The 24,283-nt window shown below is 45.8% G+C and overlaps 1 protein-coding gene across 14 annotated transcripts in view; it reads left to right on the top strand.

Moving 5' to 3' along the window:
* TENM4 (teneurin transmembrane protein 4) overlaps positions 1-24,283 on the top strand; it is a 1,162,188-nt gene that overhangs the window by 291,462 nt on the left and 846,443 nt on the right. For 4 of the 14 annotated variants that reach the window (XM_086385819.1, XM_086385809.1, XM_086385821.1 and 1 more), the window contains exon 1: positions 14,824-15,118. The gene's annotated coding sequence lies outside the window, so the exon portion shown is untranslated. Of the gene's footprint in view, positions 1-14,822; positions 15,119-16,022; positions 16,689-18,203; positions 18,358-21,297; positions 21,434-23,912; positions 24,052-24,283 lie in introns of those variants that run through there. The other 10 variants (XM_086385817.1, XM_086385822.1, XM_086385820.1 and 7 more) reach the window with 7 other exon arrangements.

The raw sequence follows: 24,283 nt of genomic DNA, 5'->3' as shown, positions 1-24,283 counted from the left end.
GGTCACAAAAAAATGTGTTTTTTTCTATTTCTTCAATTTTGTATCTGTGCAAGATGATAGATGTTCACTAAACTTGTGATAATCACCTCACAGTATACATAAATCATTATGTTGTACACCTTAAATTTATACAGTGCTGTATATCAATATCTTAACAAAACTGGAAGAAAAAAATAGTTTTTTTTAAAATTCACACAATTTTTAGAAAAGCTAGGATTTGCAGTAGAATAGAAAACCAGATTTTACAGAAATAAAAAGAAGAGGGGACTTCCCTGGTAGCTCAGACGGTAAAGGATCTGGCCGAAGCAGCTCAAAAAAGCTAGCTGAAAGTGCTTGCCTCTGGGGAGAAGGAATATTATAAGTGGAGTGGGGTGGTGAACAGTAGGGCAGGAGCTTCTCTTTTGCATTAAGATCCTTGTAGAATATTTTACTTCTAAAATTAGGCTAATGAATCACTTTATATAAAAATAAAAATTAAATTGAAAAATAAGTACTGGAATTTTTATGGACCTTCAAGTCTCAGTCTGAAGAAAGCGAGTTCTAAGGCTGACGTGCTAAGCAGCAGGCAGGACCTGCATGGTCTTCTCGCCTTACTATAAAATGACAGCATAGTAACAGTCATCTAGAGACAGATGTTATGCAGGAGATAAACAGTGGCCAAGAAGTCAGGAACCCTGAGTTCCAGCCTTGATTCCATCATATGCGATCCTTTCAAACCTCAATTTTTTTTATACTATAAGAGAATATGCTTATTCTGTCTACTTCACAGTGCTGCTGTGATGATCATGAAAGATAATGGACACCTTATCTTTGACAAAGGAGGCAAGAATATACAATGGATTAAAGACAATCTCTTTAACAAGTGGTGCTGGGAAATCTGGTCAACCACTTGTAAAAGAATGAAACTGGACCACTTTCTAACACCATACACAAAAATAAACTCAAAATGGATTAAAGATCTAAACGTAAGACCAGAAACTAAAGAACTCCTAGAGGAGAACATAGGCAAAACACTCTCCGACATACATCACAGCAGGATCCTATATGACCCACCTTCCAGAATATTGGAAATAAAAGCAAAAATAAACAAATGGGACCTAATTAACCTTAAAAGCTTCTGCACATCAAAGGAAACTATTAGCAAGGTGAAAAGACAGCCTTCAGAATGGGAGAAAATAATAGCAAATGAAGCAACCGACAAACAACTAATCTCAAAAATATACAAGCAACTCCTACAGCTCAACTCCAGAAAAATAAACGACCCAATCAAAAAATGGGCCAAAGAACTAAATAGACATTTCTCCAAAGAAGACATACAGATGGCTAACAAACACATGAAAAGATGCTCAACATCACTCATTATCAGAGAAATGCAAATCAAAACCACTATGAGGTACCATTTCACACCAGTCAGAATGGCTGCAATCCAAAAGTCTACAAATAATAAATGCTGGAGAGGGTGTGGAGAAAAGGGAACCCTCTTACACTGTTGGTGGGAATGCAAACTAGTACAGCCACTATGGAGAACAGTGTGGAGATTCCTTAAAAATCTGGAAATAGAACTGCCTTATGATCCAGCAACCCCACTGCTGGGCATACACACTGAGGAAACCAGAAGGGAAAGAGACACGTGTACCCCAATGTTCATCGCAGCACTGTTTATAATAGCCAGGACATGGAAGCAACCTAGATGTCCATCAGCAGATGAATGGATAAGAAAGCAGTGGTACATATACACAATGGAGTATTACTCAGCCATTAAAAAGAATACATTTGAATCAGTTCTAATGAGGTGGATGAAACTGGAGCCTATTATACAGAGTGAAGTAAGCCAGAAGGAAAAACATAAATACAGTATACTAACGCATATATATGGAATTTAGAAAGAGGGTAACAATAACCCGGTGTACGAGACAGCAAAAGAGACACTGATGTATAGAACAGTCTTATGGACTCTGTGGGAGAGGGAGAGGGTGGGAAGATTTGGGAGAATGGCAATGAAACATGTAAAATATCATGTAGGAAACGAGTTGCCAGTCCAGGTTCGATGCACGATGCTGGATGCTTGGGGCTGGTGCACTAGGACGGCCCAGAGGGATGGTGTGGGGAGGGAGGAGGGAGGAGGGTTCGGGATGGGGAACACATGTATACCTGTGGCGGATTCATTTTGATATTTGGCAAAACTAATACAAATATGTAAAGTTTAAAAATTAAAAAAAAAAAAAGAAAGATAATGGATGTAAAATGATTTGTAAATTGTAAAGCACTCCACAGATCTAATAGAATATCATTATTCTACCCACGTATAAGATTGGCAGACAGTTTACTATATTTTAATTTATACCATCTGGTTAATTTTTGTTTTTTAGCAAATTTTTTCTTATGGCAAAAATAAAATGGGTTTATTATGGAAATTTTGTAAATACTAAAAAGCAGAAAAAAAGCAAACTCAAATTACATTTAATTTTATCATCAAGAAATAATCACTACTAACTTGCATATGTTTGATATATACATGTGATTTATACCTTATATATTTATACATAGATGATTATCTAAAATAGACATGGCTATTTTCCAAATCATTAAATATTTTTCTGTGCCATCATTTATTATTTGTAATGTGCAAGAGATACAGATAGAAGACTGAATAAGTTAAGGAAAAACTCGATTAGAAGTATTGTATAAACTCACAGTGAATTTTCCTTTAAAAAAATACATATTTCCTAAACCTGCCAATTAAAAATAAAGCTAGAAACAATATTAACCCAGTAGCAATGAGCATCTCCTAATAGCAATAGTATGGCTTCTAAATACCACTTCCCACTAAAAAGAACCAGGGGTCCTCAAAAAATAAAAGAAAAACAATGAATAATTTTGGGTCTGGCTTAGAATAGATACAAAATGGGCCTTGAACACCTCATTTCTCCAGGAAAAAAAGGAGGCTTTCAAAGACTTGGGAATGAATAAGATATTCCCAGTGACAAGAGATGGGGAGTAATTGAACACCAATATGAATAATAATTGAAATGAATAAAAATACTTCAAATGGATTTAAATACATGACCTCATAATGACTCTTGGGGGAAAAAAAAAAAACAAAAACGCCTCCTTGCTTATCTCTGTAGGATGCTCGAAACCTGGTAAATCAAAGGAAAGAAACAAACATTTATCCCACACTTTCGGGTAAGAAAATAATTCATGAGAGGAAGCTTCTATTATCAAAGTATTCCAGTTAAAAATGAAGAAGGAATGCTCAAATTAGAATGTGACCAGTTTATAACCCCTAATGAAATGATGAATCCAGCCAACGAACATCAAAGACAGCCAACTTCACAAAGACAGACGGAAGTACACAGCACCATCTAGGAAGTGTCCTTCCAGAAGAATGAACTCTGGGTTCGGCCACTCTTCTAGAATTTCCTACCAGTTTGTAGGAAATATAAAATGTGGAAAACCATGTTAAACTAGAAGGGTGCCATCAGTAAACTCAGATTACAAGAAATACATGATAAATAACTTGTTTCCTTTCACAAGTAGTATAAAAGTGGGAGGGAAATAGATGCAGGGAACCTGTAGATCAAGAGAGACAAGAGATAGCTCAACCAATTGCAGTGCATGAAATTTATTTGGATCCTAATGCAAAAAAAAAAAAAAAACCCTAGAAAAAATATTTATGAAATAATCATCACAATTTGAATAGTGCCTAGACAGTTGATGACATTAAGAAATTATTAGTATTTTAAAATATGATATATTGTGGGTTTTTAAAAAATAGTTTATGTATTTTAGAGCTATCTACTGAAATAGTTACAGACAAAACAAAATGGTGCCTGGGGTTTCTTCCAAAATAATGAGGGTGGGCAGTAAGTGGGGATGGGTATAAGTAAAACAAGATCGGCTGCTTATTGATAATCACTGAAACTATTAATAGGTAATGGGTACCGTCTGTTCACCAAACTTTGTTTGGAATTTTGCCTAATGAGTTGAAGAAAGGTCACAAAAATATTAACTGTAAATCCTTTCCAAGTCATTACATATTCTCCTACACCATAACCTATGATAGCTGTGTAACAGCTCCTCATACTGGGATGTACCATGATACAACTGATCATTTACTAATTGTTTGACAGTTGAGATTCTTTCCAATCTGACACTATTAATACTAACACTGACGAAATTCTTTTACATAAGTCTTTGGGTCCATCCATAATTCTTTTCTTTTAATTACCTCTACTGAATGTAGACATAGATTCCTGGGTTGAAAACTCACACCATGGAAGGCTTTTGTTAAATACCACTAAATTATCTTTCAGAAAGTGTGTGTCAACATATGACTATTGGCAATATAAGGAGAGTAACTATTTTCTGAGTATGTAATTTTTCTTTTATACTTTTCTCATTTGATAAGTGAAAAGAAAAACTTTCAATATTCTCATATTGTGCATTTCTTGGAGATACAAGTGACTTAAGTATACATCATTTGTTTAGGTTTTTTTTTTACTTTTTTTTTATAGTAAATTAGCTTTTTATGTCCTTTGCCTACTTTTCTATTGAGATGTCTTCTTCATATATACTTGTAAAACCTCATTATATATTAAGGAAAATAGCACTTTTTCATGTATGTTTCAAATATTCCCCCAACATATTATTGTTCTTTTGATTTTTCTCTTGGTTTTATAAATATATAAACATTTCAAAATTATTATATAGTCAAATTTTTAACATTTTCCTTTATGACTTTTTCATGACACACTTAAAAAGACCTCTATCCATCTCCAAAATCATGTAAATTGTCATGTATACTCTCTTCTAGAACTTTCATATTTTCTTTTCTCAATATTCAGGGTGAGAAGTTTTAAGAGGGACAGAGATTTAACTCCCCTCACCCCTCAAATGGTTTGTCTGTTCCCACAGCACTGTTATATGAAATGTTCATCCTTTTCCAACTGATGAAATTTCAGCATCCTTTGGATTGCTTCTTTTTAATAATGAACAGACTTGATAGTGAGAATATAATTTAATTCACTCATTTAAAGTTAATGGGAAAGTGCCCGATCTTATGTTAATTTCTGAGATTTATTTAAATGAATATAGCATAATCACTGTGGTCGCTGTGGTTAAATTCAAAGGGATCATCCCTAAAATGAAACAGTATGCAACCATAAAAAAGGAGGCAGCTATTTCAAGACATATTGTTAAATGGAAAAAGCAGTATGCAGAACAGAACAGTGTGTGCTTATTTGTGAATTAACATTCATGCTACTCTTTTCACTCCACAGGCTAATAATCCCTAGAAATATCAGATTATAATCTGATTTGGGAGTGGTCATAGAATTTATTTTGTAGGACTGTCATAAGGCGTAAGTGTATGGATTTGCATAAAAAATTGGGTCACTGTCTGACATCACAGTGATTAGAATCACCCTACAGAGGCTTTGGTTATTTAGTGGAAGCCTTTCTGATTGCTTTTTTTGTTTGTTTGCTTGCTTTGTTTGTTACATTCCTGATTATCCCTGGACCAATGGCCACTACCCTCCAGACCAGTATGCAGTTCTAGCAAAGGCTGCAGACATCCAAGACTAAGAAATGGATTGGATTTAGCTTTGCAGAACACCAGCAGCTGCCACCTGATCTACCTGCTGTAACAAAAAGGCAAATCCACAGGATTGGCAAGGAAGTATAATAGACAAATGATGAGGAAACAGACAAAAATTGTCAAGAGGGGAGAAGGCATCCTCTTTGGAAAGTATCACACGGCATTCAGCAGGCAGGAGGAAAGCTTTCAGATAGCTCCCTTTGAGAAAACTATTGTCACTAACTCTCAGAAAGGAAATGTTATGCAAGAGATGTCAGGTGACACAGTGTCTCTCTGCTGTGAAAGTGGAGGCTGACCTAATCAGAAAGGATGCTTCCACTGTGGAATTTGGCCAGCTAGTCACCTTTGACCAGAACAGATGCTACGTTTTTCCTGATCAGTGTTTTCCCTGCTATCTCGGAGCAAGTGTCAGTGAAGGAAAAAATCTGAACCATTACATGCTCATCCGCATCTCAGCCCCACTGCCAGAACCACGTGACTTCAAGGCAGAAAGTATAGTTGGTATGGGATGGAGTAAATTCATACAAAATGGATGGGAAAACAATGGAAACAGTGACAGACTTTATTTTGGGGGGCTCCAAAAGCACTGCAGATGGTGGCTGCAGCCATGAAATTAAAAGACGCTTGCTCCTTGGAAGAAAAGTTATGATGAACCTAGGCAGCATATTAAAAAGCAGAGACATTACTTTGCCAACAAAGGTCCATCTAGTCAAAGCTATGGTTTTTCCAGTAGTCATGTATGAATGTGAGAGTTGGACTATAAAGAAAGCTGAGCACTGAAGAGTTGATGCTTTTGAACTGTGCTGTTGGAGAAGACTCTTGAGAGTCCCTTGGACTGCAAGGAGATCTAACCCGTCCATTCTAAAGGAAATCAGTCCTAAATATTCATTGGAAGGACTGATGCTAAAGCTGAAACTCCAATACTTTGGCCACCTGATGTGAAGAACCAACTCATTGGAAAAGACCCTGATGCTGGGGAAGATTGAAAGCGGGAGGAGAAGGGGATGATAGAGGATGAGATGGTTGGATGGCATCACTGACTCAATGGACATGAGTTTGAGTAAACTCCAGGAGTTGGTGATGGACAGGGAAGCCTAGTGTCCTGCAGTCCATGGGGTGGCAAAGAGTTGGACATGACTGAGTGACTGAATTGAACTGAATGCATATAAAATACCCATCTTTCACAAGGGTGTGTGTATACATACTCATAAGCTCTCCACCACTTTAATGGGCTGGGAGCCCACATTCATTCATTCATTTCTTCATTCACTTCACAAGTACTTACTGATCACCACTTTTGTGCCAAGCATTGTGCTTGGTTATTGTAACAGTGACCAAGACACTCATGGGACTTCTTACATTGCAAGTGGGACAAATGTTCAAAAATCTAAGTAAAATAAATGCACGCACAAATAATTGCAGCTTGGGAAACATGCTGTAGGAAATAAATGGGGTGCAATCATGGAGAAGGCAATGGCACCCCACTCCAGTACTCTTGCCTGGAAAATCCCATGGACTGAGGAGCATGGTAGGCTGCAGTCCATGGGGTTGCTGAGGGTTGGACACGACTGACCGACTTCACTTTCAATTTTCACTTTCATGCATTGGAGAAGGAAATGGCAACCCACTCCAGTGTTCTTGCCTGGAGAATCCCAGGGACGGGGAAGCCTGGTGGGCTGCCATCTCTGGGGTCGCACAGAGTCGGACACGACTGAAGTGACTTAGCAGTAGCAACAATCATGGAGAACAATGGGATGACCTATTCTAGACAAGATTAACCATACCGTAAAATGTATGGCAGTTCATGGAGATTCAATTCTCTGCTGGTATCAATAATTCCATCCATCCATCCAATACTGGATGGTGGCTAAGAACCTGGATTCAGAAGAATCCAAGATGGAATCTGGCTTTGCCATGTATTAGACAAGTCTGTCACTTCGTTTGCTCAGTCGTATCCAACTCTTCGTGACCCCATGGACTGCAGGACACCAGGCTTCCCTGTCCATCAATTCCTGGTGCTTGCTCAAACTCATGTCCACTGAGTTGGTGATACTATCCAACCATCTCATCCTCTGTTGTCCCCTTCTCTTCCTGCCTTCAATCTTTCTCAGCATTAGGGTCTTTTCCAATGAGTCAGTTCCTCACATCAGGTGGCCGAAGTACTGGATTTTCAGCTTCAGCATCAGTCCTTCCAATGAATATTCAGGACTGATTTCCTTTAGGGTGGATGGGTTTGATCTCCTTTCTGTCCAAGAGACTCTCAAGAGTCTTCTCCAACATCACAGTTCAAAAGCATCAATTCTTTGATGCTCAACTTTCTTTGTGGTCCAACTCTCACATCCATGCATGACCACTGGAAAACCTATAGCTTTGACTAGATGGACCTTTGTTGGCAAAGTAATGTCTCTGCTTTTAAATATGCTGTCTCGGTTGATCATAACTTTTCTTCCAAGGAGCAAGTGTCTTTTAATTTCATGGCTGCAGTCACCATCTGCAGTGATTTTGGAGCCCAAGAAAGTAAAGTCTCTCACTGTTTCCACTGTTTCCCCATCTATTTGCCATGAAGTGATAGGACTGGATGCCATGATCTTAGTTTTTTTAATGTTAGTTTTAAGCCAGCTTTTAAACTCTCCTCTTTCACTTTCATCAAGAGGCTCTTTAGTTCTTCTTCGCTTCCTGCCAAAAGGGTGGTGTCATTTGCATATCCGAGATCATTGATATTTCTCCCAGAAATCTTGATTCCAGCTTGTGTTTCATCCAGCCCAGCATTTGACATGATGTACTCTGTGTATAAGTTAAATAAGCAGGGTGACAATATACAGCCTTGATGTACTCCTTTTCCAATTTTGAACCAATCCGTTGTTTCATGTCTGGTTCTAACTATTGCTTCTTGACCTGCATACAGATTTCTCAGGAGGCAGGTTAAGGTCATGTGGTATTCCCATTTTCTTAAGAATTTTCCACAGTTTGTTGTGATTTACACAGTCAAAGGCTTTGGCATAGTCAGTAAAGCAGAAGGAGATGTTTAGCCAGGTGACCTTGGACAAATTGCTTTCTCCCTGTCTCCGTTTTCACGTCTATGGAATAGAGGTAATAATTATATCTACCACATGGTGTTGCTCTAAAATTTAAATGAGATCATACCCTTTGCTCCACCCTGGGCACAGTACTTAATACATGCTAGCTATTACTGGCACCCCACTCCAGTACTCTTGCCTGGAAAACCCCATGGACGGAGGAGCCTGGTAGGCTGCAGTCCATGGGGTCGCAAAGAGTCGGACACGACTGAGCGACTTCACTTTCACTTTTCACTTTCATGCATTGGAGAAGGAAATGCAACCCACTCCAGTATTCTTGCCTGGAGAACCCCAGGGACGGGGGAGCCTGGTGGGCTGCCATCTGTGGGGTCGCACAGAGTTGGACACGACTGAAGCGACTTAGCAGCGGCAGCAGCTATTTTATGACTAGAATTGGTTTCTGCACTCATATTTACAAAGAAACTTTAACTGCCAAATACTCTGCTGAATGTTGCAGTGGAGGTGGGGAGAAAGAGACAAGAGTCAACCATTTCTCTAGAGGAGAAAATGTCTATGAATTCCCCTTATTTTCTAGCAGACACATTCAAAAGTCATCACTTACCCCCACATGCTGCTGCTGCTAAGTCACTTCAGTCGTGTCCGACTCTGTGCGACCCCATAGACAGCAGCCCACCAGACTCCCCCGTCCCTGGGATTCTCCAGGCAAGAACATTGGAGTGGGTTGCCATTTCCTTCTCCAATGCATGAAAGTGAAAATTGAAAGTGAAGTCGGTCAGTTGTGTCCGACTCTTAGCCACACCATGGCCTGCAGCCTACCAGGCTCCTCAGTCCATGGGATTTTCCAGGCAAGAGTACTGGAGTGGGGTGCCATTGCCTTCTCCACATACCAGCTTTTAATTTTCAGACCAGACAGGAAAACAGCTCACAAATGAAACTGAGCCAACTGAGAATAACACCCAGCCTCAACAATTGACTTTTAAACATGGAGTCCTTCGGGGAAAGGCACTGGCCTGGAAATTCTGAGCACTGGGTTTCCATTCGGATTCTGTTCAACCAGAACCACATACGCCTCCATTTACGCCGCCTCTCTCCCAAGGTATCTTGAGGATGTTAAGAGGTAACAAATCTCTGAAGCCTCAGAGCCACAAAGAGGGCTTTCCAAGAATGCCCCTGTCCTTTTCTTATTCTCCATGCTGCTCTGCCTCTCTGAGTCTCTTTCCTTCCCTTATAAACTTCAAATAATGGGATCTCGGCCAGGGAGCGTGCAAGGCTTAAGTGAATCAACAGCCATGGAGGGCCTTTCCAGAGGCAAAAGGGCTCTGCTGGGGAAGGTGTTATGAGCATCGAGTTGGGGAACCTAGCCACATAGTAAATATTTCCACAGATGAAAAATCAACAGATGCCGAGGGAACCTAATTGAGGTGATGTTTACAGCAGCTTTTCTGGCCTGCATTTTCCTTTCTCTCTCTAATCATGAACATTTGATGGTACTTATCAGTGGGCATCCAAATCCTACGCTGATCTAATACCAGACACCAAGCACAAAGCATTGCCCCTTGCCCCTACCTGCCTCCTTACCTGAGATACTTGCTTTCTAAAACAATTTTACAGTAACTGCTGGACTATGACAAGAAGTGTTTTTGCAAATAAATACATTTCCTAATTAAAACTTGCCCTTTAAAGACGCACATTTTCTTGGCCCCGTTATAGGTTTTCTTTTCCTTGTAACATATCATGGAATCAATAAGGGCAATGCAAACATCTTTAATATATACAGTTTCAACAGCTCTAATAACATATCTGGCTGCCTAAGACACCTTCTCCCCTTCTCCAGCCCAGCTAATAATTTCCCCTGATTTGTTAAATGCTCTCTTATTTCATTCTCAAAGATAAAGCTTAAAAGGCAGTTAGTCTGCCAGGCAAGTGGGAAGGGTGGATTGCAAAGGAATAAAGTGGAAGGGTTGGGGGGCGGGGGTCCCAGCTGTTTTCTGTTTTGTTAATGACAGCTTATTTTTTGTTATGACAGTAATGAATGTTCACTGTGGAAAAGCTAGAAAGTTTCAAAAAAGCATGAAGAAGAAAATGTATTACTCATAATCCTATCACCCAGAGGCAACCATTGTTAATATTTGGCATGATTTTGTTTCAGGTTTTTCTCCCCAATGATTTTTATGTAGTTAACAGTTTTGAAGTCTGCTTCTTAAAAAATTTACATGTTAACACTGGCATGTTTCCATGGCATAAAGAACTCTACAAAAAAGAAAAACTTTAGTGTGGCTTCATAATATTCCAACTAGGCTGTCCTCCAATTTGCTTATCCTATTGACCTTTTAGGCTATTTAATTTTTTCCCTTTATTACAAATAATGTGCTGCTACCACTGTTTTTTTGTTTTTTCTGAGTACTAGATGGGGTTGGCCATTCAGAATGTCAGGTTGAATTCTATAGCAGTGTTTCCTGTGGCACAGAGCAGCCATATAGGAAAATCTCAAGCTAGCTGTAGAGTTAGATTACAACATGGTAAAAACTGACGTTACCTTCTCCTCTAAAACCTCCACTTCCTCCTGAATGCTCTGGACAGCAAAGTGACTAAAGTCACCTTCTACCCAGGATCCCAAGCTTGAGAATTAGGAGTCACTTTGGATTTCACCTTGCCAACCCGTCCACCAAAATCTGTTCATTTTATACCCTTCATCTCTTTCCAGTATCTCCTTCCCTCTCCAGCCTCACTGCAATTGCCTTAAATGACCGAAAGGAGACTCTCTGGTCTTCTCTGGTCACTCCCTTTAACCGATTTCTCCTCAGTGCTGTTAACATCACCTTTTCCAAGTACACTTAAGATCACCTACCTCCTTTAACTAAAAGCCTCTGATAACTCCTTGCTACCCATCCACCCAGCTCCTGAGCTTTCAGGATGTTTGAGATTCTCAGCTTCCTTGAGGCCCCTTCAGAAACTAATCCTAGCTACTGTGCTAGACTCTACCCCAGGCACTGCCTTTATATGCCGGTCCCATAGCCTGAATGAGAGCCTCTTGTTTTTGTTTATTTCCTTTTACTGTTACCTTTACCTAAAAAACAATACCCTCAAATGCGTTCCTTTCTATGGCTGAGTAATACTGCACTGTGTATACGTATATACAGAATCTAGAGAAATGGTACTGAAGAATTCATTTACAGGACAGCAATGGAGAAGCAGACATAGAGAATAGACCTATGGACATGGGGAGAGAGGAGGAGAGGGTAAGATGTATGGAAAGGGTAAGATGTAGGGAAAGAGTAACATGGAAATTTATATTACCATATGTAAAATAGATAGCCAATGGGAATTTGTTGTATGGTTCAGGAAACTCAAACAGGGGCTCTGTATCAATCTAGACGGGTGGGAGATGGGAGGGAGGTTCAAAAGGGAGGGGATATATGTATGCCTATGGCTGATTCATGTTGAGATTTGACAGAAAACAACAAAATTTTGTAAAGCAATTATCCTTCAATTAAAAAAAAAAAAAAAAAACACTCTCTCTATGTGATGTAGCAAACTGTTTGCCTTCAAAACTCAGCTTGAATGCCACCTCCTACAGGATTCAGGCGGCCAGAGGTTCTGTGCTCACACTCTGCCCATTTCTTAGGCAGAGCAAGACCACACTGTGCTTCTCCTTGAAGGTGGGGATTGGGCTTTGTTCATCTTCTTTAACCACTAAATATTTCAGTTATGTGTTTCCTTAAAACAAGGATAGTCTCCTACATAACCATAGTAATTATCAAAATTGGGAAATTAACACTGATACAAACTATTATCTAATCTACTGACCTTATTTAAATTTTACCAGCTGTCCCAATCTAGGACCACATGTTTCATTTATTGTCACAACTAAACTGGTCCTTGAATCTGGAACTGTTCTGGAATCTTTGTCTTTTAAGACTTTGGTATTTTTGAAGAGTACATGACAGTTATTTCACTGAATGCTCCTCAGTTTACATCTGTCTGATGTATCTTCAGGATTCGACTCAGGTTACTCATTTTTGGCAGAAACTCCACAAAAATGATGTGTTATCCCGCTCAGTGCATCACGTCTTGGGGCATATGATGCCTATTTGCCATATTCCTGATGATGATGATGTAGTAATTGCTTGATTAAGGGGGAGTTGGCCAGGCTTTTCAATTGTAATGTTTTCCCCTTTGAAATTAATCAAAGATACTTTGAGACTATGCCAAATATCTTGTGTCTCATCTACTGCACTGCACACCCACAAAGGCAAGGCCTGCTTGCCTCATCGCTGGGTGCACAGAGCCAGAGTGCCAACCACAGAGTAGGTGGTCAACATATATTTGTCAAAGGACTGAATCTGACTGCCAATCACAGCTTATCCTCGGCATTTGATATCTGCGGTGAGGACACAAAGTTGATAAATGTAATTCAAAGGCAGAGACTTGACATTTCAGTTAGTCTCACAGGCTTTGTCACTGGTCAGTGTTCAGTGATCATGAATGTTTAAAAAATAGATTGGACACAGTGTATGGAAATCTCTCACTCCTATCTTCACCCCTCCTGTTAGGAGATGTTGAAGGGCACGCCAGCTCCCCAAGTTTATACTGTAATCTCTGGGATGCCTTTGAAATCAATGGGTGGCAACTGGCTAGTTCGTCTCCTGATCACACAATCGAGATTTTAAAATACACTCGACCTTCTTTCACATTTAGATGACGTTAGTATTGTCACACTTCCTCCTTCATTATGCACTGGAGATCATGGCAATATAATGTAGCAGGAGATCATGAAGGGAGTTTTAAAAGGGGGTGAGAGGGAAGAAAAACTAACATTAGCTGAGCATCTCCTGTATGTCCAGAGCTCCGCGCCCCCCCCCCCCACCCTGCCTTGTTCTCGCTTTTATTCTTCACCATATCTGGTGAGGTAGGGGGTAATAATCCTTTTTACAGGTGAGAAAACTGAGGCTAGAGAAAGAGTAGTGGCCTGCTCTAGTCATACAGCTAGCATGCAGCAGGGCTGAGGTGAGAATCTTTCTGGTTTCTCCCCTAAGCACCAGTAAGTTGCCACTGCACCAAGCTGCCTCTCCCATCATAGAAAAATGTCCTTCTCTTGGAAGCATGCTGGCGATCACGATCCGGACACGCGAAGGACAGGAATCTCTTGGACCACAGTCATTGCAGTTATTTTTTAAATGATTGTTATCACGACTCAATGGCTGTTACCATGGTTTTGGGGAAGTTGTCCGAGGAAGGAGGGCCTTTCCCTGGGCATCTTGCATGCCTGAGGAAGGAACTCAAGTTCTCAGCTCTTAATTACTTCTGGCTGCGCTGCAGCAGCAAGGGCGAGAGAGATCGTCCCTGGAAAAGTGTTGCGAGCGTTGAAATAACAAACGAGGAGTCGGCTGGGGGCGGGGGGGGGGAGTGGGTCTCGCGCGCCCCCAGAGAGACCCAGATACAGGCGATGGGGGGAGGGAGAGGAGACCAGACAACACTGCAGAGATACGCGGCAGAAAGCCAAAGCGGGAGGAAAGAGAACAAAAGACCCAAGGAGAGGAAGTCAAGAAAAGTCGGGGATAAGGGAGGAGAAAGTTTGAGAAAGGGGGCGAGAAAGCAAGCAAGGACGGTGTAAGACTAGAGGAGACCGAGAAAGATAGGGAACTGAAAGAACTCGGAGAATTCGAGAACAAGGAGGAAATAGGAAAAAAGACGGAGATAGAAGCGGAGGGAAAGAGGGAAGGGGAGAGGGGAGGATGTCGGACAGAACAGAGGGACCGGGCTGACGAGGAGGCGGGTGAGGGGTCCCGGGAGGACGCGCGCGCATCACCTGCGTGGCGCCCCCCGCGCGCCGCGGTGCGGCCCGGCTCCCAGCGCCCGAGCGCCGCGGCTCGCCCAGCCTCCGGGAGGATTGGCTCCCGCCTCCCATTCATGTAGCCTGCGTGTGTGCGTGTGTACGTGTGTGTGTGTGTGTGTGTGTGTGTGTGTGTGTGTGTGTGTGTGTGTCTCGCTCGCCCTCTCTGTGTGTAAGAGAGCGAAGGTGGGGGACGGAGGCAGGCAGGCGAGCAGGCGGGGAGGGGAAGACGAGGAGGGAAGCTATTAAACACACACACACACTCACACACACACACGCGCGCGCGCGCGCGCACCCCCGCCCCAACACCCCCCTCCGCGCCCCCCCCACCCCCCACCCCAAGCCTCGGGATTGCAGCTGTTTAATGTGGGCCAGCAGTGCTGGCAGGGACGCCGGCCGGGAGCGGCCGGGAGCGGCGGCCGGGCGTGCGCGCGCGGCTGGAGACTCGCTGGGGCTCCGCTCCCTGCGGGAGCTATTGTTGGTCTCACTGGAGCTGAGCGCGGAGCCGGGACCTGCTCCTTCCTGGGCGCCTGCCTGCTCGGGCACGCGGAGCCCCGCCGCCTAGAGTGAGAGGAGCCACCGGTGCGGCGTCTCGCCTCTCTGCCGCCCTCCTCCTCGCTTCCCCGGCGGCGGCAGCCTGCAGCCACGGTAAGGCGGCGCGATCCGCTCTACGGAAAAGCGCCTTTGGGGACACCGTGGTGGAGCCTCGCCTGCTCTCTCTCCTCTCGGCGCTCGTTAGCCGGGGAAGGGTCGGGGCAGCTCGCGCGGATGCCCAGGGCTCCCGGAGACGCTCGCTCGCTTCCCCGGCCCGCACCGGGTGAGGCAGCGAGGACGGCTGGGGTTTCCGGGGAGGCGAGTGGGTCTGGAGCCCCGAGCCTCCACCGCGCAGCCCCCCGGAACCCCACCGCAGAGTGGAGCCTGGAAGCCAAGGCTAGGGGAGAGCTGCGAGATTGGGCGCATGCTGGGGTTCGTCGGCCTTGCCCGGGTCCCCTTCCCCGCCCTGGCCCCAGCGTCCGCAGCCCCTTTGCGGACCCGACCGCCACAGGGCGGGCGCTGGAGAAGCCCGCGAGGCGGCGCCGGGCTCCCGGGCTGCATGCAGCCTGCCCTGTCGGGCTAGAGCCGGCTGCGGCGACCCCGCGCGCCCTGCGATTGGAACCGAGAACCAGGAGACGCGACCCCAGCCCCGTGCCCTCTGCAGCCGACGCGGCGCTCCTCTCTAGCCCGCCGCCCTGCCGCGGTGTCCATGTTCCCCTCGGAGCGAGTTGAGGCTGCAGCCCCTGGGTGGACACTCGGAGCGCTCCTGTGTGTGAGTGTGAGTGTGAGTGTGTGTGTGTGTGGGAGGGGGAGAGAGAGAGAGGTGGCACCCCAGCTTCGGGGAAATGTGCTCTGGGATGAAATGTGATCAGTGAGCTCCTTAGTCATTATCCTCGCGGTTTAAAAATGCAGTCTATATTAGGAGCACTCGGGAAGGGGAAGGTGGTCTCGAGGAGTGTGTGTGTGTGTGTGTGTGTGTGTGTGTGTGTGTGTGTGTGTGTGTGTACGTACAGGCAACCAGGGAATACAGTCAACTACTGGGGTGAAGGTAGGTTCAACTGGTGAGTCCTCCTTGGCGGGGCAGTAGGGTGGGCTTTGCTGGCCGCTGCCCGCCCTTCTCTGCCCTGCCTCCGCCTAGGCGAGGTTGGAAAGTACTGGAAATTCAACTGCGTGGTCTGTAACTTTGGAAACTGGCTCCCCTTTCAGGGCGAAACGTTAAGGCGATTTGTATACATTCTGGTCCATGGGGACGAGGGTATTATTACTCGTTTGGGTTACGGAGTCTTCTTTAGAACCGCAGCAGTCCCCTGCTCGGTCCCTTATCCGCTCCAACCACCAGCCCCGGCGAGGTTTGTAGAGACGCAGCTCTCTGTAAGCCACCCATGCGGCGAAAGCGGCGCCGGGGGCAGCCGGGGTTTGGCCGAGTCCTGCTCGCACTCTTGGTATTTGACTAGCCCAGGAGAGCGCCCTACCGCTTGTGGAAGGCGGTGGCGGGGGACGCTCGGTGTTTGACCGCGGGGCTGAGACGATGTCCATGTGCTGAGCGGTGCGGCCACGCGCACCGGGAGATCAGCCGAACGGCATCGCGGGCAATTACATAAACTGCCTCAGTGATTACCCGGAACCTTGATAGGAGCCCCAGGTTGGCGAAGGACAAGCCCGAAAGTTTGCTAGCTTGAGGAATGTAAGTACCGGGCGCCCCCACCCCGGGACCAGAGAGGAGAGCGACGCCCCGCATCACGGCGCCCACCCCCGCGATGGGCGTTGGGTGCCGATGCCACTGTCCTCCCCCTCCCCCCAAAGAACCGCAGATCGAGGCAGGGGCCGGGAAAGGATCTGGGATTGATGAGAGAGAAAAAGCCGGTCAGAACTCAGGGTCCTCTGAGTTCGCAGGGGACCAAGGCTCCACCTTGGGGGGTGAGGGAGGCCTTCCAGGGAATGCTGTATTAAGAAACCGGCGTTGTGTCCTAGGGGACCCCAAAGGCCCTCTTCTTTGCTTCTCCGAGCGCCTCCTCCCCATCTTCCATACGCAGTGCCCTTCATGTGTTTAGAAACCTGCCCGCGATGCCTGGTCCCCCCTCGGAGAGGCCAAGCATCCCGGCAATGCAGGCCCACTCCGGCGCGGGCTTGGAGAGAGAGGGAGTCCGCCAGCACCAGGTACCTATTCCTGGCTTCCCGGGCCAGGCCGGCGCGGATCCCATGGGTGCCGAGTGCGGCTTCCCCTCGCCTGGCTTCTCTGCCTCGTAGACGGCAGTTTGCTTCTGTTGTGTTTCTTCTCCGCATCTCGCTGCTTCCCTTTGCCGCCTGCAGCACGTTGATGGGCTTTGATAGAGAAACCACAGTAGTGGAGTGGTGTTTTTTTGTTTTTTTAAATCTTGTTTTTCGCCTGTAGAGGGATTAGGCAGCCAGACCTGGCAGTGCCCTGCAGACCGCTGAAGTCTGGGGCACAGCAGCTCTGAGCTACCTCCTCGCTCAGCCGTGGGGGTGGCGGCGTGCACGGAGGGGGAATGTTTTGTTTTTCCCACATTCCAGCGTCCAGAAACCCCGCATTCCCTCCCCCGCGGCCCCCACCCCGCCGAAATCCCGGGTCTTGTCTGAGTGTGTTCCGCGCTGTAAAATAAATCCTCCCTCTCGCAGACCTGTGGGGCTGTTCGGATTTCCTGCCGCTGCCATGATCCTTAACAATGCGATTGCAAAGCTCGTGCTCGGCTGGGAAAAATCCCCAGGTGCCGGCCGGCCTCGCCTTGACCTTGCTGAAGGCGCCTTTAACCCGGCTGCCGGCGGGAATCGGGCCGGGCCCGCGGGGGTCTGGGGAGGGGCGGGGTGTGCCCCGGAGGTGCTAGCTTCACCCCCGGGGCAGGGTCGCCGCTGGGCCGCCGCGGGGAGGGGACGGGGCTCCGCAGCAACCTGTTTCCCTGCGCTCAGGGGCCACGCATTCCTGCCCCTCGCCTCGGCGCTGGCCCCGCGTTACCCTCCTCCCCGCCCACCTCTGGCCACCTCCAGGGGTCCACGGTGGGAGACGCGGATCGAGCCCCGATCGCGCTTCACACCCCCCACCCCCACCCCCGACGTCTGCCCGTGGTCCCCGGCGTGGGGCTCCTGGGCCAACAGAGCCGCAGTCCGCGGGAGCTGGGCCGCTGGGTAGGCGGGGTCGGGGTGGGAAACCCGATCCGAGATCTCAGCGTTCCCGGCCAAGTTGCCGCCCCCGGCGCGGCGAGGAGTCCGCGTCGCGCGTCTCTCCCCTCTCCCCTCCCTGCCCTCCATCTTCCCCACCCCCGGCGCGCTCCGGGCGCCCTGCCGCTCAGCTTCGCCGAGAGCTTTCTTCGCCAAAGTTACAAGAGATGTTTTCACAGGTGGTGGCGGTGGAAGCAAGTTTTATGTGTGTGTGCGTGTGCGTGTGCGTGTGCGTGTGTGTGTATTCGCGCGCACGCGCTTGGGAGGGGAAGTGCGCTTGGAGGGGAGGTACGCGGGAGGCCAGTCATCTCGCAAAAACCAGATTCCTCTCTTTGTGGGCGTTGTAAGGGGACGCTGCGGCAGAATCTGTTTTCCCTGGTGACGGAAAGGATGGGAAGTCCTTGCACCTGGTGGACCTGGACCCGTTGGAGCAGATTTCCCGAGGCGATCGTGTGTCTCCTCTCCACCGCGGTGCTTTGAGAATGTTTGAAGGTTTAGCCGTCCCCACGTCCCTCAGGACTTAGACGTTCACATAGTTTTAGGGGACTAATTCAGGGAAGGTTTGATTCCTACCACCTGTCTTTCAGTGCGTGGGGGCAGGGGGCAGGTTGGTGTGCGAACTCGCCAAGTCTGTGGTGGGGAAGTTGTCAGGGATGGGAAGGTTTTCCAGAAAGATCTCTTGGATTCATCCGTCAGCCTCTCTTGAGGAGGGTGGTGGGCGGAATGTGGGCAGTAGGCCAATGAAGCATCCTACTGGACCGTGGGGAGAAAAGGGTCGGTCTTGCTCAGTGCGGGGCGCCAGAGGACAGAACCAGGGCTCAACCCTAAAAAGAACCACCAGAAGACAGTTCTGCAAGCGAGTGGAATGACCTGGAATATGAAGTAGTGAGCTCTGTAGGAACACATGTTGCCTTTGAAGGCTGGGTATTGTAGGAGTGGGCGGTTGGTTTGGATCTCCAAAGGCTCTCCTCCCATAGATCTGACTCTAGGTGGTAGGCTCTCCTCCGTGGTTTTGTGGCGGTAAATCCAGAGGATGTGACTTTAACCCCTTAATTTCCTGGACTGGAGTCAAGACTCTATGGCCTTAGGCAAGTTTCCTTTGAAGCTTCAGCCCCCTTGCCTGTAAAATAGGAAGATACTCTCTAGTTTCCAGCGTTGTAAGGATTAAGGTCCATAGAGCCTCTGACATACTGCAGGCCATTCACAGATGGTCATTCCCCCCACCTCCTTCAACCCTTTACAACGTGTTGCTTTGAGGGTAGGGGATGGGCAGGGAAATCAACAACCCCAGAAAAACCAGCAATATTGCATCCACAGTCTATTTAAAACCAGCTCAAATGCTTGAAACAAAAATATCTTCTCTTTTCTTAGAAAAGTCATTTCCAGTTTTGTTAGAATTTCTCCCTCATCGAGTCCCTTTTTTTTTTTTTCTGACAGAATTACATCCTCATGCAGATTGGCTTGTTACATAACCTGATATTTCCAGATCAAAAGTTACAAATAATGGGGGGAAAAAGGTGATTAAGAATTTAAGGTACTGTTGGATGAGGCAAGCAAGGGAGATGAGACAAGCAAGGGACTGAGTTTGAGACGCTTGCTCACACTCTTTAAGTGTGTTAGAGGTTGAAGGAGAATGAGGCCTACTAATGGCACCCCACTCCAGTACTCTTGCCTGGAAAATCCCATGGACAGAGGAGCCTGGTGGGCTGCAGTCCATGGGGTCTCGAAGAGTCGGACACTACTGAGTGACTTCACTTTCACTTTTCACTTTCATGCATTGGAGAAGGAAATGGCAACCCACTCCAGTGTTCTTGCCTGGAGACTCCCAGGGACAGGGCAGCCTGGTGGGCTGCCATCCATGGGGTCGCACAGGGTCGGACACGACTGAAGCAACTTAGCAGCAGCAGCAGCAGCAGCAAGCACATAGTATAGACCCTCACTGGGTCCTTAGCTGCCTGTCTGGTTCTAACAGGTGGTGACTCTGCCTGGGCCCCAGCCTCTCCTGATGTTCCTGTCCCAGTACACTCTCCCACATCCATAAATGCAGGTTTGATTCCAAGAGCCTAGCAGGGTAAATCCACATCAATTTCAGATCTAAAGAGCTGAATTTTACCTGCCTTCTAACATGGTCTATCAGCCTGGCTTATTGTAACTGAAAACTAAATCACTCCATCTTGGCTTTGCTCTGAAAGACTGCTATGGGGGCCACTTTGAAAGTCACACATGCCCCAGTTCCCAGGGAACCAGGCATGCATGGATCCCTGAATTTATAGTTTTCCATAAGGAAGGCTGCTAATGAAACTGTAAATGTAGAGGCTTAGTCCTCTGTGGGTTATATATTTATTACTTTGTCACAATTTTTTTCTAACTTTTATTGTCTTTATTCTAATTACCAAAGTTAATATATGTTCACTGTAGCAAAGTAAGCCAATGCAGAGAAAAGCAAAAAGAAAATGTTTCACCACATTCGGGGTTGTACCTTGTGACTTCTCTTTATGACTAGAAAAAATGAGATCATAGTTACAGTATTTTCAGTGCTTATTTTTGTTACTTGATAAATCTTTCCATGTTATGACTTTTTCCCCATGGCAACATTTTTAATGGGTACATAGAACCCCAACATTTTAATATGGCGTAATTTAGTAGAACAGTACACAAATTTTGACTTTTGGTTTATTTTTATTTTAGTTTTTTATTATTATCACAAAGCTGCAGTGATTATTCTTGTACACACTGGGCAATTTTAGCATTTCCTTGAGATAAATCCCCAGAAAGCAGGATTGCAGGGTCAGAGGCATATGCCATGGTGAGACTTCTGTCACACATGAAAAGGAGTGGGGTCCCTTGTGATTTCTACTTCATCTTTTAAACCAGAATATGGCTGCTTACTTTGCAGTTCTTTGCAGGCATGAGGGACTAGGTAGGAGAGGGAGGTAGGGGTGATAATCAGACTTCAAGCAGGGGATTTGCATAACTTTGAGCCTTTCTGCAAAACTGATAGGCAAATCATTTTTTCCAAGAACATTTTCCTTCTCTGGCTGTCTTGGAATCATCACTCACTGTAGCCCTTCAGCCAGCAATGGAGATAAAATATGTAGATATGTGTCTCTGTATTGTAGGTGAGGCTGGTTCCCTGGTGAATGACAGACGTTCCTCAGAGAATTGAGTGTGTCTTTGCATTTGGATTCCCCTCTCCCTGCACCCCGTTTTTGCTTCAGAGGCCTTAGAAAAGTTTGCAAAGGAAGCCACCCCAAGGTAAGCTTATCCTCCCTTTCCCAACCCCACTGTCCACTGCATGGCATTTATTGGGACAAGCAGCCTAAAAGTCTCACTTTGTGATCCCTGGGCACAATTAAAAAACAAATGAACAGCAACAACAACCAAAAACCACCTACTTGCTGTTCCTAAGGTGGTAGTTGGTCTCTACTCTTGTCCCATCCTTGCCTGGGCCGTTTCAGTCCCCAGATGTGTTTGCCAGCCTTCCTTCGTCTTTCACGCATCAGATTTCTGTGACCCAGAAAAGATTTGTTCCCTGTGGTTAGAGGACTCGTCCTCTGACAAAGTATTGTGTAGAGCCAGTGGGGGAAGTCCAGTCCTCCTGTTTCCAAGGTGTCCCCAGGCTCAGCAGGAGACATTAGGAGTTCCTTTAGATCGGATGGAGAGGTCTGATGTCGTGGTCACCATAAAGGAAACCTGCTTTGCTGGTCGCAGACTCTGACTTCTGACAAGTGTTTAGATGCTGCCTTGATACTGACACACTCCACTTTCACTTGGGGGAGGTGACGGAGTATTTTTGTCCTTTGCCACATCCCGAACATCAAATTGGGGCTTTTCTTTCATTTGTGAAATAAAAAGGAAACAGCACATCGATGTAGCAGGATCTCAAGAGCAAGTATGCCTTGCCCCCCCACCCTGTCCCTTGAGCCCTGCATTTGCTTTGCCAGTGGATGGTAAATGTGGCCTGAACCTACAGTGAGGAAAGGGTGTAAGAGGCAACTGATTAATCACTATGATCATCAAGAACCTTAGGTTTTTAAGAATGTTTGTCTCACAAAAGACCCCATTTTCTCGCTGTGGAATGATTGTTGATTTCTAAAAGTCTGATCTTTGACATCTTTGAAAGTCAAACCAGAGAGCTGGAGTTTGGTGAAACACTTGCCAATTCCTGAAATTAGTTTCCCTCTCTAGAAAACTAGGTTGGGAGACGAGTGTAGATTTGATGTTTTATAAATTTGTGCTTCTCAAACTTTAACCCACGTTACTGGAGAATCTTGTTAAGGTGTGAAGAGTCAGACATGACTGACTTCACTTTCACTTTTCACTTTCATGCATTGGAGAAGGAAATGGCAACCCACTCCAGTGTTCTTGCCTGGAGAATCCCAGGGATGGAGGAGCCTGGTGGGCTGCCATCTATGGGGTCGCACAGTGTCGGACATGACTGAACGACTTAGCAGTAGCAGCAGCAGAGTAGGTCTAAAGATCCTTAGGACCCAAGAATCTGCATTTCTGACCAACTCTCAGCGGGTACTTTGCTGCTGGTCCATGGCCCAACTTGGAGAAGCAAGATCTCAAGCTACATCCTACTCTGACCTTATTACAGAAAGTAATAATAGTGACTGCTAGACGTCAGGAGGAGCTGACTTGTAGTCTGGTGTTGTAAAGGATGTGTCTGTTCTTGCCTTTTGAGTTTTGAGAATTGGCATCTTCATTTTCTCAGACAGGCTGGGGAGGGACTTTGTCAACTCTCTCATCCTGTGGTTGTTCAGGAAGTGGAAGAACGGGGCAGGAACAAAACAAACTGAGTGCCTCTGTATGTCAGGTAGCTGCTGTTATCACCATGTTCTCTATGGGGAGACAAGCTCAATAAGGTGAGCCATCTGTCCAGGACACACACCAAGGCTCAGAATTTGATTGCACACCTCTCTGACCCCCAGACCTTATTTTTCTTAGAATGGCAACTTTGTAGCTTTCTAGAATGCCAGGTAATTAAAACTGAGTGCTTATTAGCAAAGTGTTTCCCTTTAGAGGTGCTTCTACTGGGCCTACTTTAAGAATGGATCCAGACATTTCAAAATTTGCATCATTGTCAGGCAAGCAATTAAAGTGCTTAAGGGCTTAAAAGCAATTTGTTCAAGTTGGTTAAATATCCGCCCTCCCCAATCTTGTTTGTTTTATTAATTTACTCATCAAACTGTGACATCAAAACCATTGCAAACGTAAATTTCAGTATCTTCCGATTGGTGGAACCTTTCAAACAAAAGAACCTGGCATTGATGAGATCCACGGTGGAAGGATCTGGTGCAGGGTGAGTCAGAGAAATCAGCCTTTTACTAAACAAACCCAGCCTTGCTTTGGCCTCTGGATGAGTATTGGTCGTTAAAACGTTTTATTAACGTGTAATTATTCTGAGAACCAGTCAGCAACGCAGCTCTTGGCAAAAACATTCATTAGCTGATCTTTACATCACCCCCAGATGGCAGATTAATAGCATTAACCCTGCATCTGAGAGAACAAATGGACACCCAGCGATGAGGGTAGAAGAGGCAGACTCTTGCCTTGCAGGAAGGATGGCAGAGGCACTGGGGGACTCTATGAGTGTGTCACTCAGAAAATCCTAGGTGGTACACTAGGTACTCCAGAGCTGCGCTGTGCAATGTGGCCACCAGTCACAATTTGAGTTCAATTTAATTAAAGTTTAAATCAAACTAATAATTCATCTCCTCCATTGCTCTAGCCGTATTTCAGGTGCCCAGGAGAGGAGAGTGGCTACCATATCAGACTGTGAAGATACAGATCATATCCATCATCCATCGCACAAAGTTCTGTTGGACAGTGTTGATCTAGAAGCTTGGGATCATCTGACAAATGCAAAGGTCCTTACCCCATGAAACTCTCATGCAAAATTTCCTAAAAGGATACCTGATGTTTGGTATTTTTATAATTTTATAATCCAAGCTGTGGCTGAGTACTTCTGGGTGGCGGGTAGGGACCTAGTTCAAGTCCCTGTTCATCCACATACTCGTTGAATGACTAGAGGTAGGTTATTGAACGAGTATTTACATACTCTGAGCCTCTTTGCAGATCCGTGCTACTATTTTTCACTTG

The sequence above is a fragment of the Bos grunniens genome, chromosome 29 (assembly GCF_055505025.1).
Source record: "Bos grunniens cultivar Pamir isolate PY7600 chromosome 29, Bosgru_T2T1.0, whole genome shotgun sequence".
In the NCBI taxonomy this organism is placed as follows: Eukaryota; Metazoa; Chordata; class Mammalia; order Artiodactyla; family Bovidae; genus Bos; species Bos grunniens.
The sequence above is the reverse complement of the archived record's forward strand: the minus strand, read 5'-3'. Positions and strand labels throughout refer to the sequence as shown.